This window comes from Anas platyrhynchos, chromosome 3 (assembly GCF_047663525.1).
Source record: "Anas platyrhynchos isolate ZD024472 breed Pekin duck chromosome 3, IASCAAS_PekinDuck_T2T, whole genome shotgun sequence".
In the NCBI taxonomy this organism is placed as follows: Eukaryota; Metazoa; Chordata; class Aves; order Anseriformes; family Anatidae; genus Anas; species Anas platyrhynchos.
The window spans coordinates 63257935-63273575 of record NC_092589.1 but is presented as its reverse complement, the minus strand read 5'-3'; the positions used below and the strand labels follow the sequence as shown (position 1 = coordinate 63273575).

The 15641-nt window shown below is 36.7% G+C and overlaps 1 protein-coding gene across 17 annotated transcripts in view; it reads right to left on the bottom strand.

Annotated features, from left to right (window-relative positions):
* The window catches only part of EPB41L2 (erythrocyte membrane protein band 4.1 like 2), a 107898-nt gene that overhangs the window by 76223 nt on the left and 16034 nt on the right, over positions 1 to 15641 (bottom strand). For 6 of the 17 annotated variants that reach the window (XM_027454514.3, XM_072036006.1, XM_072036007.1 and 3 more), the window contains exon 3: positions 14171 to 14244. The exons of the other annotated variants lie outside the window; for them this stretch is intronic. The gene's annotated coding sequence lies outside the window, so the exon portion shown is untranslated. The remainder of the gene's footprint in view (positions 1 to 14170; positions 14245 to 15641) is intronic. 17 annotated transcript variants of the gene reach the window in all.

Genomic DNA, 15641 nt, shown 5'->3' with positions numbered 1-15641 from the left:
AGAAAACGACAAATTCTCTTAAAACAGAGATACTCAAATCTGAGAATGGTATAAATCAACAGATTTTTCTGCTCTGAACTCGCAACCATGTCTCTTGTTCTGAAAATACATGGATTGATATTATTTTCTACAGACCTCCATGCTCCAGAACTGAAGAGATCGCGGGCAAAAACCAGAGCTACTTTCATAGGAAATTTCCTCCAGAACAACCCCTGATGAGCAGAGAAGAAAGTGGAAGGACTTAATGCTTCTGAAACAATCTACCTGCCAAAAAAAACAACAAACGCCAAAGGCAACAACAAAGCTTATCTAGAAGAAAAGGATTCTACGCTCTGTTGACGTTGTCAGTGACCTCCTTTTAACTGTCATAGATGGGATGACCAGCGTAAATCACCAATCCATTTTATGACTGCTCAATCTGAGCCAGGTTTTAAGCAGCATGCTGTGCTGCACAGGCTATGTTAATCTGTCTACAAGATAAGACACACGGAGAGCTGCAATCTGCTCATGTCCAGCAAAGAATATCCCTCATCTTCATGCTAATTGAAGACTACCTTTATTTGAGGAAAAATATTTCCAGTTCAAAGAGTGATTTTAGAAGTTTCAGGAAAAATATATATTCTGCATTACTCAACTCAGAGCTGACTTTGTTTGCAGACATCGTGCAGAGGTGGTATCATCACATTCTTTCTCTCTCACTTTTGACCATGACACTATCTTATGAATTGGCTCTGTCTAATCCTTACTATATCCTTCAGTAAAAGAAAATAAGCCAGGCAGGAACAAAAATCAATTCTCAAAAGAAAAACTGCAAAAGGAGAGATACCATTTGTCTTTTCACTAGTATCATGGGCCTGTGAAAAAAAGAATACTCAAGTCTCTTGGAAGCTGTAATATTTCCACATCTTAGTGTTTAATCCCTCCAGGAAACTCAGCAAGAATAAGAGGAATGCAAACAAATTTTAAGAAGCTGTGCTGGAACAAGTTTTTCTTCCTCTAGTTTTGAGTGCTTTGTTGACAGTGATCCAAGAGAAGCTTCTTAATGTTTAAAAACTAAGTTGATGGGAAAAAGGCTAATATTTACACGTGCTGTTTAGGGGAAAAAAAAAAAAAAGTAATTTTGTAAAGAAATAGCTATCACTGTTTTTTAAACTCTTTTAGTTTGCTTTAGTGGCAGACCCTCAAAAAGATCTGACAGCTAGTTTTAAATTATAATCTCCAAGCTTATTAATGAAATGACCATAAAATTCCATAAAGCCACTTGCCACTTTCTAAAAACGTTCAAGGTTGTCATTTAAGAAGTCTGGGACCCTTCCAAAGTATTCTGTCTGATCTTTCATGAATACTTTTCTCCCCACCATCCCTCCCATGCCTTGATAAGGATAACCACCAAAACCTGGAGTTCAATGCATAGCAAAGCAACAAGAGCCTCAAGGTTAGAAGCCAACTTTATGTTCTAAATAGAACAAGAACTGACTACTTTATTGACTGAAACAGAATTTATTGCGGTGTTTCTTAACTTAAAGAACTACAAAAGGTATTACAATACATTACATACCTTACTTCTAAGCTGCTTGCCCTGCAGCCTGTATTCATTGAGCACATTCATCAATAAGGGAGACGAAAGACTTGATATTTTTACGGCCAGCACATTCTGTGGAAAGGCATTATTCCTCAGGACTGACTAAGCACACAGGCTGGTTTAGAGGTAAGACTATTAAAAATATATAAATATCTGTTCCCTGATTTCAGTCAGTTGGCAGTAGAGTTCTATCAAACATGTACATATGCCTGCATATAAATGTTTGATGCTTCTTGAGAAAAATCATGAACTTCTTTTTGTTCAGTAGATAAAATAGATTTGTTTCAGTACAATGCAATATTAATATTGCATTTGCTATTTCTTTTGTGTTAATTAAAAAGTTTTTCACGCATACTGAGATTATTGTATACCTTAATTTTAGATGCTTTATTTCCCTTAATGAAAAATGACTTATTGAACATCATTTGTTATTGTGCATCATGCTATTTAGATTGAAATATGAAAGTTGAAATTTGTTTTTTCAAAGCACAGTATAGAATACCACATCACTGAGATAAAATTTTTGAAATATACCTATTTTGATTACAGACATGATGTGCCGAGAATATATCACTATCCTCAAATCTGATTTCAGAAGTAATAGTCCTCACTAAATTAAAAAGTTGGTCATTGTTTCTTAATTGTGTCAGACCCAGCTTCTTACCAGACTGAGGACAACGTTCCTTCTCAGGAAGGAGGCGGTCCATAGGTCCACAGTATTTTTTTTTCCCCTGTTTAGTATTCATGTATTAGATCTTCTCACCTCAATCTCCTGTTGATAAACTAGTTTTGATAAACTCAACAGGTCAAAATCTTTAAGAACTATTATGCAACAGCTTTTAGTTTTCTCTGCTTTTCAGTATGTTTTTAAACTGTCAACACATTTGCTAATGGCATTTTAATATACTGTCATTTACAGTGCACAAAGCAGCAAGTTCTTTTCCCTTCTACTGCCTAGTCTCTTGCACATCCATCAGGCAATTCCATTGGTTCTCTACTGCTTTGGCAGTGCCCCAACAGAAGGTCACAGTATTTGGAAGGGTAAGAAGATGTAGCATTATAGATTCTACCAGGATTAGTGAAAGCTTGACATGGGATTTGTTTTACTAGTACAGATGTACCAACAGAATTTTGAGCTATCACTCTTCTGAATTTAAGTTTTGTGCCCAAATATCTGATATTCACATCAATACTTCACAAGTATTTAGTTCCCAAACCCAGCTCTGAACAGCTTAAGGCAGAAGATTCTGTATCATAATCCACAATGCTTCTTGGAACACACAACTTAACTCGTGTGGATTAGTACCTAATGAACAGTAGCAATTCTTGACATACTTCATTGCTCTAAACATATCTCAAATAATGCTATTGCTGAAAATAACTTAAAATCAAGTATTTCTTATCAAAAGATTTATTTAAAATGTTTTCTTTAAAAGATGTTCTCATAGCCCTTCTCCAACATCTCAAAGCAGCAAATATTCCTCTGTACATATCCAAAATACTTCAGAAGATAGCAGATAAGAGGAAAAACTATAAGAATGATATCAAAGTTACATTTTGAAGTGGGTAGCTTAAGTTGCAGCATTTTTGTTATTTCAACCAGTTCACCTAGCTACATCGATAGCAGCTGCAGTTTTGGTCTATGGAAAAGCACATTCTAAAAACATCCAAAAATAGTGTAGACATGGCCACTGGAAAGAGGTTCCTTGACAAATATTTTTCCCCTTACACAACTGTGTTCCTTAACCTTGTGAAATTACAAACATGCAATCTGCAAACAGGCAGTAAGACTAACTCTAAGAAGAAAGAATATTTTTACTCAAGATTTAAGTAGAACATGCCATTAGTGAGCCAACAGATTTGCTTCCAGCACGAACAAGCAGAGGCCCACTATATATATATATATATATATGTAACACACCCTCCCCAGCTTTATCCTAGATATCACCAATCGCAAATTACACACACCAAAACTCATACAGTAATGTGTCCTATAGGGATCAGAATTTATCAAATCTCATTCTAACCCAAGCTTTTAACAGAACAGGGCTCTAGTATACATTGCACTGTTCATATTACGCTATTCATATCTTGGATAAATGTAATAAGCTTAGCAGCAACATGGATTTTTTTTCCTTAAATACAGGAATTACTTTTCATACTTAAGTCATGTACATACTTTTGATGTACTAAGTACGTAAGAAAAAATTATGACTAACTAAACCAGATTCTCAGTTCTGAAACTGTCTCAGTGAGCAGGGCAGAGTTTCAACAACTTTTTACTCTTATTTCCTAGTTCATGCCCTGCATGCAAAAACTCATTGGATTTTGCTATTTCAGGATATTATGCCATCTAAAGAAACTTTTCATAGCAAGTCTGTAGCTGAATACCACATAAGTAAAACAGGAATGGTTTTGTCCATGAGCATTTCAAAGAGTATAAGGTAGTTCCACCTTGCCCATGAACTTCATTAACAAGCAACTCCCTTTGGATAGGACAAACTCACTTTGAATACTACCAAACAACCCTTTGTTATGAGCTGGTGTTTTCTCAACTTGCAACACCCATCAAGATTTCTCCCCTACTCCCTTTTTTTCCCCCCCAACTCACAGTTGCAGCTAGAAGAACCAACCTAGCTGTTCTGGTGCTCTGCATAGTGCAGGCCACTACATATTCCCTATTTACTAGGGATGCACAATACAATGTAAACCTTCCCAACAGCTGTATCCAAATGTATTTCAAGATGATTAGATCAGTAACATTAAACATTTTAGACAAAGAAGTATTAGTCAAGGTGAATCCTCCTTTCTCCTTACTACACCCTTCCTGTGTTTATGTTACCTATTTCAGTATCTTGAGATACTGACTCCAACTCAGCCCTTCACAATGCTGGCAGACCCTCCACACATAGAGCTCTGCTCCAGCACTTTGCTAGAGAACAAGGTAAAAAAAAGAATACCACAAAACACCACATGTACTACTTTTAAGGAACTTGACAAATGGGAAGGGTAGCAATGTACACACAGCCTACCTCTTGCTTCATTTTTGCTACAGGAATTGAAAGGCCAACTCTCACCAGGGGACAGAGGCTGACACTCAGAAGAAGCCAGCACACGGCATGCTGTGCCAGACCCCATGTAGCAACCAGCAGTATTGTTTTGTATTGTATACTTTCATAAGCCGCTTAATTTGGACAAGTCTGAATTTAGCATAGAGCTATACATTAGAAAATATCATTTTAGAAGAGACATCTCGTATCAGTCTCTACAAGACACCTCTCTCCACTTCCTAGGTTAAAAAAGCAGACATGGTAGAAGAAAAACACATGCAAAAGACAGACAGGCATTTACAACTGCTTATTGAGAAGACAACTTAAGTCATATCTGTACCAGCAATGATACTCTAGGTGTACTGTATCAACCAACTAAACATCTACTCCCTAGCTCATACGATACTCAGTAATAACAGAGTACAGTATTTCTCTACTTTTTGCAGGACTCCTTTTGCCATGGAACTTATGATAACAAGACAAACAAGAATAAAAATCTAGAAGTAAAGAATGAATGGTAGCTGTCATGCGTCTGCTGTAGGAAACCACGAAGGTGATTACATATTGTAATACTGAATATTATGCCGAGAGATACTTACTAAGTGGACCAGGCTAACTTTTGGCTAGCAGCATTCACAGGAGTCTATGCAGACATTTTGTAAGAGTTCGCATTTTGCTGCTTATGTAACAAAATTACAGTGTGGTCAGGTTCTTCAGAACCATTCATTATTTGACTTCACCAGTCAAGATCTGTAGAGAAGTTTTACTGGCAAGTCCAACTTTATTTATTGACAAAGCATTAGTTGTTAAAGAACAGTATAGGTTACTATAAAAACCGTGGTTGTTAAACAAAGAATTGCCATATTCTGTAGTTCAAAAAAAAAGCCTCTAGTAACCTATCAGTCAAGAAGAGTTATTTTTCTACTAGCTACCACCACAGAAAAAGTATTGAGTAGAAGATCATATGTTGTAACCAAACTAAAATACAAGTTCTATTGCACAAAATAACACCTTAGCTCAGAGTTCCCATAGCACTGGATGAGCAATCCTCTTCTCCACATGTCCTCCCCTCCCCACAAACCATACAGTAACACTGTACAGCACCAACAGTGGGAAGAAGTTGTAAACAACTTGAGAAATTCTGATACAAAAACAAATGAGTATAAATTTGTGTAATATACTCAGTCCAGAAATAGAATGTTTTTCCATGCAACACATGATTGAGATTTTGGGCCATTTTCCAAGAAGATGAAAAAACAAACTCACCTTACAATGGCACTTGCAAAGATCTTGAAACAGGTGATGTGCTTACTTAAATACTTGATGACCCAGGAACTTATTCAAACTCCAAGAGGTAACAATTTAAACATCCTTTCTCTCACCAAAACTGAAACCAGCCCTCTGTCAACTTCCACTGCTGTCACTACTGCTCAGCATCTCCTGCATGCATCGTTTTACTTTCAGAATAGGAACACAAAAACACAATGTACTTTCTCTGCTGCTTTGAACAGACAACTTTATTTGTAGCCACTCAAAGAATGCGTTCTGCAATCTTTCATAATTTAATCACTGTCAGTCATAATAGGCTATTGTGAAAAAATAATCCACTCATTTATTTTATCATCAGTGCACTCAGGCATGGTCAATTTACGAGCAACAGTCACATGCATCAGCCACGAGAGATCCATTACAGAGCTGCTGGAAAGTTTGTTCACAAGCAAGTTGCTTTACTCCCATCATCCACAGGCTGAATCTAGAAGTCTCTCAGTCTTTCATGTCATTCTCACAGTAGAAATAAAGGAAGGCCTTTAAGCCACAGTCCTACTGTTCGACACATGCTTACACAGACAGTAGGCTAATTACAACTTCAGGTTTTAACATCAAATTACAGTTACAATTATTGTTACTATGTCCTTCAAATCATGTGCTCATGGAAGAAAATGTTATCTTGGTATCTCCACAGTAACTCACAGGACACAGGTTTTCCGATCCAAGCAGCACAGCTACTCATTCTGAGACACCAAAAGCATAGCTGTCATTGGACATGTAGGAGTTGTTTGGAAAAGCAGAAGCTACAGTAAGGCTTGGAGCTGTGAGGCTATGTAACTGTCAGAAGGTGACAAAGAGCAAGCCAGACAGATACACGTGCATGCACTTAACAAGCCCTACCTACACAATCAAGTTAGGGAAATCATGCGAGCAGTATCAATAGTGGCTATGACATAGTACTAAGCGAACCAGACTTTGCTAATCCAAAAATCAACTTCATGTATGAGTAGATGCCAACAGACTGAAGATTTCTGTAAGATACATACACAACAGAAACGTGCACGCACTTTTTAATTAAAACGTGTGTTTGCACACATACGTATGTATACTATAGTGCTGTCTCATCCAGCCCATGGTTACACAGGAAATACCCTCCTACATGAGATTTCATAAAAATTCCTGTCTATTTTAGCAAAGATTAGACAGGAAGTCGTTCAGATTATCATAAATCCTTGAACTCTGTAGGAATTTTCATCTGATAATTGCTGAAGAAAAGTAATACTTCACATACAGTAAATCATTGAATCCTGCCTCTTTTTGTGCTGCATGCAAAACACCTGTACAATATGCTACTCCTTGCAGTTAGAAAAAAGGATAAAAAAGCTCTAACATCCAGCATTAACATTTTCAGTCAGGGCATGCAACTAAATCTAGAAGTGGTCTGCCACTAAGTTCAAAAAAATCTAAGTGAAGAGCACTCAGCCACTGAGGAGCCTTGGCAAGCTACAGAACAAACCCATCCATCCTCCTGGCAGCACTTTGATGCTATAGGGTACAGCACAACAGAGACATGGCAAATTTCACTGCACATTCTGCCAAAGCCCCACATATTTCTCTGGAGAAAAATTGCAGATGCTAACAATTTGGAATGCTCTCTGGTTTGTATTAAGCTTTATTCTACAATTTACTGGACAAAAACAGCAATGCAATTCTCACAATGCACAGAATGTGGCCAGAAAATATTCCCGGACAAATCTTTAGTCCAATAAGGTGAAAATATGAGTTAGTATAATTAATACTCCAAGAGGAGGCTTAATACAACACAATCCAGTTAGTTAATAGGCCCAACATACAGGGCAGCTGTTGTCTTGGAGTAGAGTCGTGGCTATGTGAAGAAAACCTGCATTGAATGTAACAACTTTCACAATGAAAGTTAATCAGTGGCTTCCACAATAAATTCAGTGTACCTGACATGTCTAACAAAGTATATATGCATAAAAACTGGTATCAATAGCATCATGCCAATTCTCCCATTTTACAATGTTTAATTCATCCTCTAGACGTGTTCGGTACCATGAAATATGACTTTTTCCCATTAACTGCAAATTACATACTTCCTTTTTTTCCCAAGTGAAAAAGACTGACAAAGCAAAAAGATGGGTATAACTACAAATCACCATAATGTCCGATCTTTAGGTGTCAAAATTTTAATGCAATAGAGCAGTTACACCACTACATGAAGTCACTTGAATTCAAGCCGATACTTTACAGGAAACCTTTTCAGGCTTCAAAGGTTACTACTGACTCCTTTGGAAAGTTCAACAATGAGAAGTAATTTTTCAAGCAGTATTCAATTTTAAAGTCTGCTGAGAACTCAGAAAAGGCTGAGAACAAAAGCTGGAATTTACTATCCAATTAGGTCAGACACACTAGTGCCTCAATAACCCAACACTAGCAAATACACTAAGCCTTTGCTATGGCTAGAGCCTCTAATTCAGAAACATTTGAGACTCGTGAACTGAAAGAGCAGTTCTGCCGCTTGTAGACTAATAGATGGAAGTTCTGAACAGGACAAAGCAATGCAAAAAAAGCCAGACAAATAAAATCAAGCAGCAATAATCCACAAAACTAAGCTATCAGATTTATCTACAAAAACAGAGCCTCTAATAAAAATAGAATAATCCTTCGTTTTGCACCCTTGCAAAAGATCCCTGATCTAGAAGTGGTTTTATGTTGGAAAGAAATGCCAGCAATGAGTCTTTATACCTCACTATATACCCCTTATACAGATGTTAAATATATATTATCTATAAATTACCACAAACTGGCAGTTTTGGCTTCTACAGATTTCTCAGGTTACAGAATTAAATCTTAATTTTAACATTGTTCTTCAGAAATGTCTTGCACTCAAGTCTACAGAGAAACATTCTTATAAGAACAGAAGTCTAACTCCACTGTACTGCTTGAGCAGCAACATGGTCACAGCCATGCATCTTCTGGGAGCCAATGAGTAGCTCTCTTTCTGAATGCATCATTTACCGTGCTATCAGAGGGTCAAACACAGCCATCTGAATCCCAGCTAGTCACAGGGCATCACAGCATCATCCTGATACTCAGCAATAGCGGAGTGGGTCCATGAGGATCCACTGCACTCAGCACTCTCCCACCCATTTGGCACTGCTGAAGCCTCCCTCTCCCTCTGAGAAGGGATGTGCAACTCCTAGATCCTCAGCCATACAGAGGTTTTGGTGTGAACTCAAAGGGCACAGAAGTGTACTGCTGCTTCAACAGCAGTGCTACTTTAAGATGGTCCTAGACAACTATAAACAATTCTGGTTTTACCTGTTGGACACTGAAATGGGTCTGTTCTATTTAACATACCGCGTAGTTCTGAAATTTTCAAAATAACTGAAGGAATTCTGATAGTAAGGGAAAGAAAAGAATTTGACTAGAACTTTGTTTTCACAAATGAGAGTCTCCTAATCTACTTTTCAAAATTCTAATTGACCAGTGCAATGCAAATGTTTGTATTGGACTCCACAAGGCAGTGAAAAAGTTATTCCACGGAAGTAAATTACTCAAGGAAATGGTATTCTACCTTGGATCACACAGCACCTTACTTCACAGAGACCAAATTTGCAATATCCCTAACCTTAGTATGCCTTTTTAATATACTGTCAGTATATAATTGAAGTTTGAGATATGTGGTATGGCTAAAAGTGAGAATTTTTTTTATGGCACCACATGCATGAAACAGGATGCATTTGATCACTTTTGCCTGTATTGTCAGGGCCACCTCAAGGTTTACATCCTAGTAAACCTTGAGGTGTGCATCATGCACAAAAAATACTAATAAGTTCTCTTCAAATGGTTGAACTATAGAACAAGTAGAAAACTGTTTTTGAAGATGAACATTTAGGGCCTCAAGCAATACGAGGAAAACTGCAAATTTGATGAGTGGAATTTTTAGTAGTAAAAGGTTTTCCTGTTATTGAGATACATCCATCTTCATTCTTGTATTAAACAAGTTATTTTGCTTCATTAAATAAGTTATTTTGCTTCCACAGTTTTTTCAAAGAGTTCCATGCTAGTTAACATATTTGATTTATAAAGTATTTGTTGAAGGAGGATTTTCCAGAATACTGTTTCCTGCACAGTGGATTTACTGGTCTGGTTAGTTCATCCGATTCCAACAGCAAGCTAGAGCAGTATCACAGACCAAGCACCGCATTTCTCAAATTACCTTAGCGGTACGTTTTGTACACACTACTGAAACAAAGCTTTCAATATTCCTCCAACTTTTTCTCTTATTTCTAGGATCTTGATATACCAAAGAATTAAAAGGAGGCTTATTTAAAGAAAAGTGAGCTTCTCTGAAGAGATGCATGATATCATTACTATAAACATATTTTTCAAAAGCAAATCACAAAGACACTTTCAAATGCAGCTGATACTTAGATTTTCATGATTTGTCTATTAAGAGGCACCAGTCATGTGACTTAGTAAGACCATTAGTGATTCAATTCATTTTCAAGTTCAAGGACAGAACAGCACACAGATACGCAGCAGAGGATAGAGAGCAATTTAGGGACTCAGCAGGACAGACAAGATGTAACTTTTTCCAGTGCCATTCATTTGTACCACAGCAACAGCCCTCAGTCCCGTCCTTCCTCGCTTAGTTCAGAAGTCCCAGTGACCTCAAGAGCCTCATTGCACAGTGACTCTTGTCCTGCTGCCTTCATAGTGTGCTCCTGGTTCCTCTGTGCTCCATTTTCCAACCTGTATCAGCCTACCATAAACCTGCCCAGTCTCAACCAGAAGAAACAGATGAGGATGCTGCAAGAGCCAAGCTTTTCTAGCTTGCCTCTGCCTCTCACAATATGGAGCTATTGCAAAGATATGCCACTGTTTGACCCACTGCTACTATAATAAATACAAGTACAGGATGGGGCAAGATGCACAGACAGAGTGGGGTACAAGCCTTGCTCAGTCGCAGCACCCTGGGCCATTTAAGCAGCCCTCATGCCAAAGTACGTCAGGGCCAGAACCTCTACCCAGAGAATCTGCTCCTGTTCTAGGCTGTGACTTCACTGACCTTACAGGCCCTCCAATGTACAAATTAATGCCAAGATGCTCAAGAAAAGCATATAACAAAGGCAGCCTTGGTCTATACTTTCACTTTTCAAAAAAAAAAAAGTTATTACTTTGCCCACAGTTTTAACATAAGGTAAAAAGAACGAGCAGCTGTCTGACAAACTTCGGTATAGTCATTCTTATCAGCTCTCAGATGAGTTTACTTTAGGCATTTAAGGTAAACTTTACTTTTCACTGAGAGAGGGGAGAAGAGGGAAAATAAAAAGTCAGTACACTACTACTACTGAAAAAGTTTGTTTCCAGTTACAGCTAAATTCAATGTGAATTATCTCACTGGAACCTCCTGAACTGCCTCAGGAGGCATTCCTCTGTGTTTGGCTTGGGATTACTATACAAACCTACCCTGTAAATTCTTCATCCCTTTACAGCTGTCTGTTTAGAGCTATGCTTCACTTGCTGCCATCAGCTACCTGTATTCTACACAGACTCAGGCTACATGTATTTTAAAAGTTATTGTATAACATCTGCACTTTCGACATCTTCAGTATTGCTCTTGGCATCAGCAGTTCTGTAAATTGACAGTCTCCTCAGCCAGAGACTCATTCTTAAGTGTTTAAAAGCTATTCTCCATAATCTGTCAGTCATTAATAGCTTCACAATTTACACAAAACATTACCTTCATGCACGTACTTTTAAAGCACCTGAGTTATCGATAATCATAAGGAAGACAAAAAATAAACTCTCCCTATTACCATTCACAGTATTCACAAGCACTAGTTTCTCCCAGCCGAAGAAGCTACACAGGATTTATAAACTATCTTAACAGCAACCTGTTGTAGAAATCTACACTCTTATGAACGACTGACTATAAAAGAAATAACAGAACAACTTTCAAGTGTGCTACAGATCCGTTCCTAACAGGCTACCAGCTTCTTTAGATTGTCACATGTGTTTCCTCAGGTAAATAACAGGTGCACTAGATATTCTGGACTAAAGACTAAAATATTCGCATGCTATCTAGATGACTAACATAGTTTTCTAGTAATAAAGCCTATCTTGGTTGTGGATTAACATGAAGGTTCAGTATATGACAGCTTATGCGATGGTAGGGTAAACTAAACTGATCGAAACTGAACTCCAAACTAAGGACAGAGGTGACTTAGCACCTGTCCTAGGAAGAGAAGACTTCATATGTTGACTAAAATTCAAAGGCTATTAATTTGACTTGTTATTTATGGTGGTTTTAAGGTGTTGATGGCAATTTATATTCTAACATTTTACTCTCAATTAGCATATTCATGTTCTAGGAAGTGTTACCCCTTAAATCTGATACCTTCTTTCAACAGAAAAAATAAGAGTACCCTCCCTACTTACTGCTATGGTCAGCTATCATGCCACAAAATCCAGAGGTCAGTATGCAGTACTGCCATTTTTTTCATCTGAGATCAGCGAAAGGAATGTAAAAGACAACAGTATGTCGCTTTGGAAAATGATGTTTTTACAGCCAGCAAGACCACTGTACAAATGAAAATGAATGAGAATCTGGATTTTCCCTTCAAGCAGAAGATCGTAACAGTTTATTATCACAAAAGGGAGTGAAACAAGAACAAGAGTACTCCCAGTTAAACACTGTTGTCTAGAAACCCAGATAATTCAGAAGATATGAATACCAGGTTTGAGGACGAAACAGGACTTTTTTTCCCACTTTCCTAATTAAGAGCACAGGTACTTCAACTAACAACACTGTACACCAGTAAAAATTAAATACTAATAAATTCTACAAGTCAGTAGCTGTCACATTCAGAAGTCTGGTTTATTTCTAGCCTTGCTGGAACTCTACTCAAGATCATTGGAAAGACATATCCAGATATTCAATGGAAACTAAGGAGAATGGTTTATGGCCATGAGTTTAAAAAGAAAAAACATCTATTTAGTCTGACATTTTGTTTTTGTTTACGGCTTAAAAATAATTGTAAAAAAATCCTCAGTTACACAACAGAGTAGGGGAAAACACTGAAAGCCTGAAATACTATCGTCCCCCCATGAAAATCCAAGTGATTTTTTTCTTAAGCGTTAATATAATGAGCATTTAGTTTTCAAGGATCACCATATCACTTTTAGTTTGTGGAAATGAAAGACTTCATCCTTCTACAAAGGTAAAGAAATACATATATTCAAAGGTATAACTTGAAAATAATTATTGGACACAGAGGCTACCTAACTTTATCATGTACTTGCAAAAGAAACAATGTTGCATGACTACAAAAGCTTATTACCACTCATCTAAACAGCCCTAACAGTATGATTTCTTAACTATACAAGGGGGAAAAAACATATTTGCATATACTTTATAAATTCAACACTAAAAGCAATGTATCTGTTTCAATGGTCTTCAAATGCATAAAGACAAAAAGCAAATGCTTTCAAGGTTAAGTATGACAATTATGTCATAGGCAAAGTATTTTCAGTTGTAATTGCAAAAACTTATTTTTGTGCCTTGTTAAAGCAACACATTGTTACTTTAATTCAGGACTACCAAGCAGGTGTAAATAGCACTAATAGATAGGATGGGACTACCTTTCAAACTATGATATCCAACCAATTCAGCATTAGCACCACCTCTAGGGGAAAAAATACAAGAAAATGCTTTCATTCATCTTTTCATTGCAGTGCACATTACTGCACCCATTCTTAACCAAGTTAAAATTTCACAAATATGGTTTGAATTAAATGAGGAATGGTGTTAGGTTGCTACCTAGTAAGGCTGCCTACATTCATTACTATTTTATATTAAAAAGGGTCTCCCCAGCTGATGCCTAAAATATAATATTTCACATACCAGGCTTAGGGAAAAGACACCTAAACTACTAACTAAAATAGAGAAGGGACAACATCTGTCTTAGGACATGTGGAGAACAATAATGCAGCAGTCTCTTTTGTAGTAGAAGGGAAGGGAAAGACAGGGAAGGTGTGTATAGCTACAGAAGCTTAAGTGAGAACTGATGCCAAAAGCATTGTAACAAGCAACCAAGCCTTTTAGTTGTTTTTGCAGATTTAGCCTCTATTGCATTTACAGCATTAAGAAATAGCCCTGTTCTGCTAATTAATATCATTTTATCAGAATTAACTGTATTACTTGCCTTGACCATATCATAGTAGTGTATTTTTTTCTTACCTATAACTACAATCTCTTGTGAAATACCAAGTCCTCAGGAATAAGATGCAGGATTCTTGACTCAAGGGAGATACCTAGAGGTAAAGATCAAGTTTTACAAGCTGTGGTACTGGGTTTGGTAATCCACTTCTCATCTCTCTATACAAAGAAACTCTAGGCTTATGAATATCTTCAGAGAGCAGCAATGTTACAAAGTTAATTTTCAGACTTCACAATAGATGAAAAGAAAAAAAAGACTTCATCTTCACAATGAACTATTCAATCCCTCAACTCTTGTAAGATATAAAACACTTTGCATTTAGTAGATATAATTGAGTCTAGGGAAGACTATGCAGTTATTTCACGAGTTCTATTGGCAGTACTTCAGTGCTCCCTCCAAAGAAAAACAAATACATTGTTCTGTTAATCCTATTCTTTTGCATGATGGAAAGTAGCTTCTACATGCACAGTAATCAGAGTTTTTCCTCCTTGCAGCTACAGTTTTCTTTATTACAAACTTAAAGCTACATTTTGGATCAAAATGCAGACTGACAGGTGTGATAAAATTGAACTAAGAGCACCAACAATTTGTTATTGTCAGGCACTTCACGCAGATATGAAAACTGGAATTTACATGCCAGAAAAAAAGATATAGCACAATATATACCTGATATAAAATTAAGAAGGATGTCAGTAGACAAGTTTTCATTTCACTTCAAGATACAGTTCATCCTAAATATCCCCTCATTATTTGAGGAAAATTACTGTCTTTAAATAAAAAATCTGCCTTAAAAACACACATTTTAATCGAAAACAGAACATATGCAACTGCTCCATAAAATCCAGTCAAAGGAGTTATTCGAAGTGTTCCTTACACATTTGTCTCCACTACTCCAAAACAATCAACCTAAAATATATGTTCCCTTTAATACTAAAGATGTAATCAGACATTTTAAAGCAAGTTTTAAAAAAAGTGTTTAAAACCAGAAGTTGTAAAGATATATGCAATTCTGTGACCTCATACACTTCATTCCACAGAATGATAAAAATGTATGTGTAAATAGGAAACTGTTGTAAAATTTCAGATGAATTTTATCATAAAATACAGTTCTGTAAATGGAATATTCTTGTAAAACTTCAGTATTCTAGTCTAATGATTTAGAAGAACAAGCTTACTTCTACAGTTTGAGTATCTTATATAACACTTTAGCTACCCAAATATTTGAGTTCATATAAAATAAGCTGTCTTTATACCAATTATCCACATAGCTAAACCTTTATTAAATGTATTTATATTTTGGAGTTTCTAAAAAATTGTGCATAAAAGAGGAATTCACCTCCCCGAAGACATCCAGTCTTTCCATCAGAAGCTTTCCTAAACAGTTGTAGCTACTCTCTTCATTTGCTTTTCTTCACACTTCAGAAGTTTTACTTCCTTTAAAATACCTAAGCTATTTTAATAGCATGCTCATCACTATCACACAGTCATAAC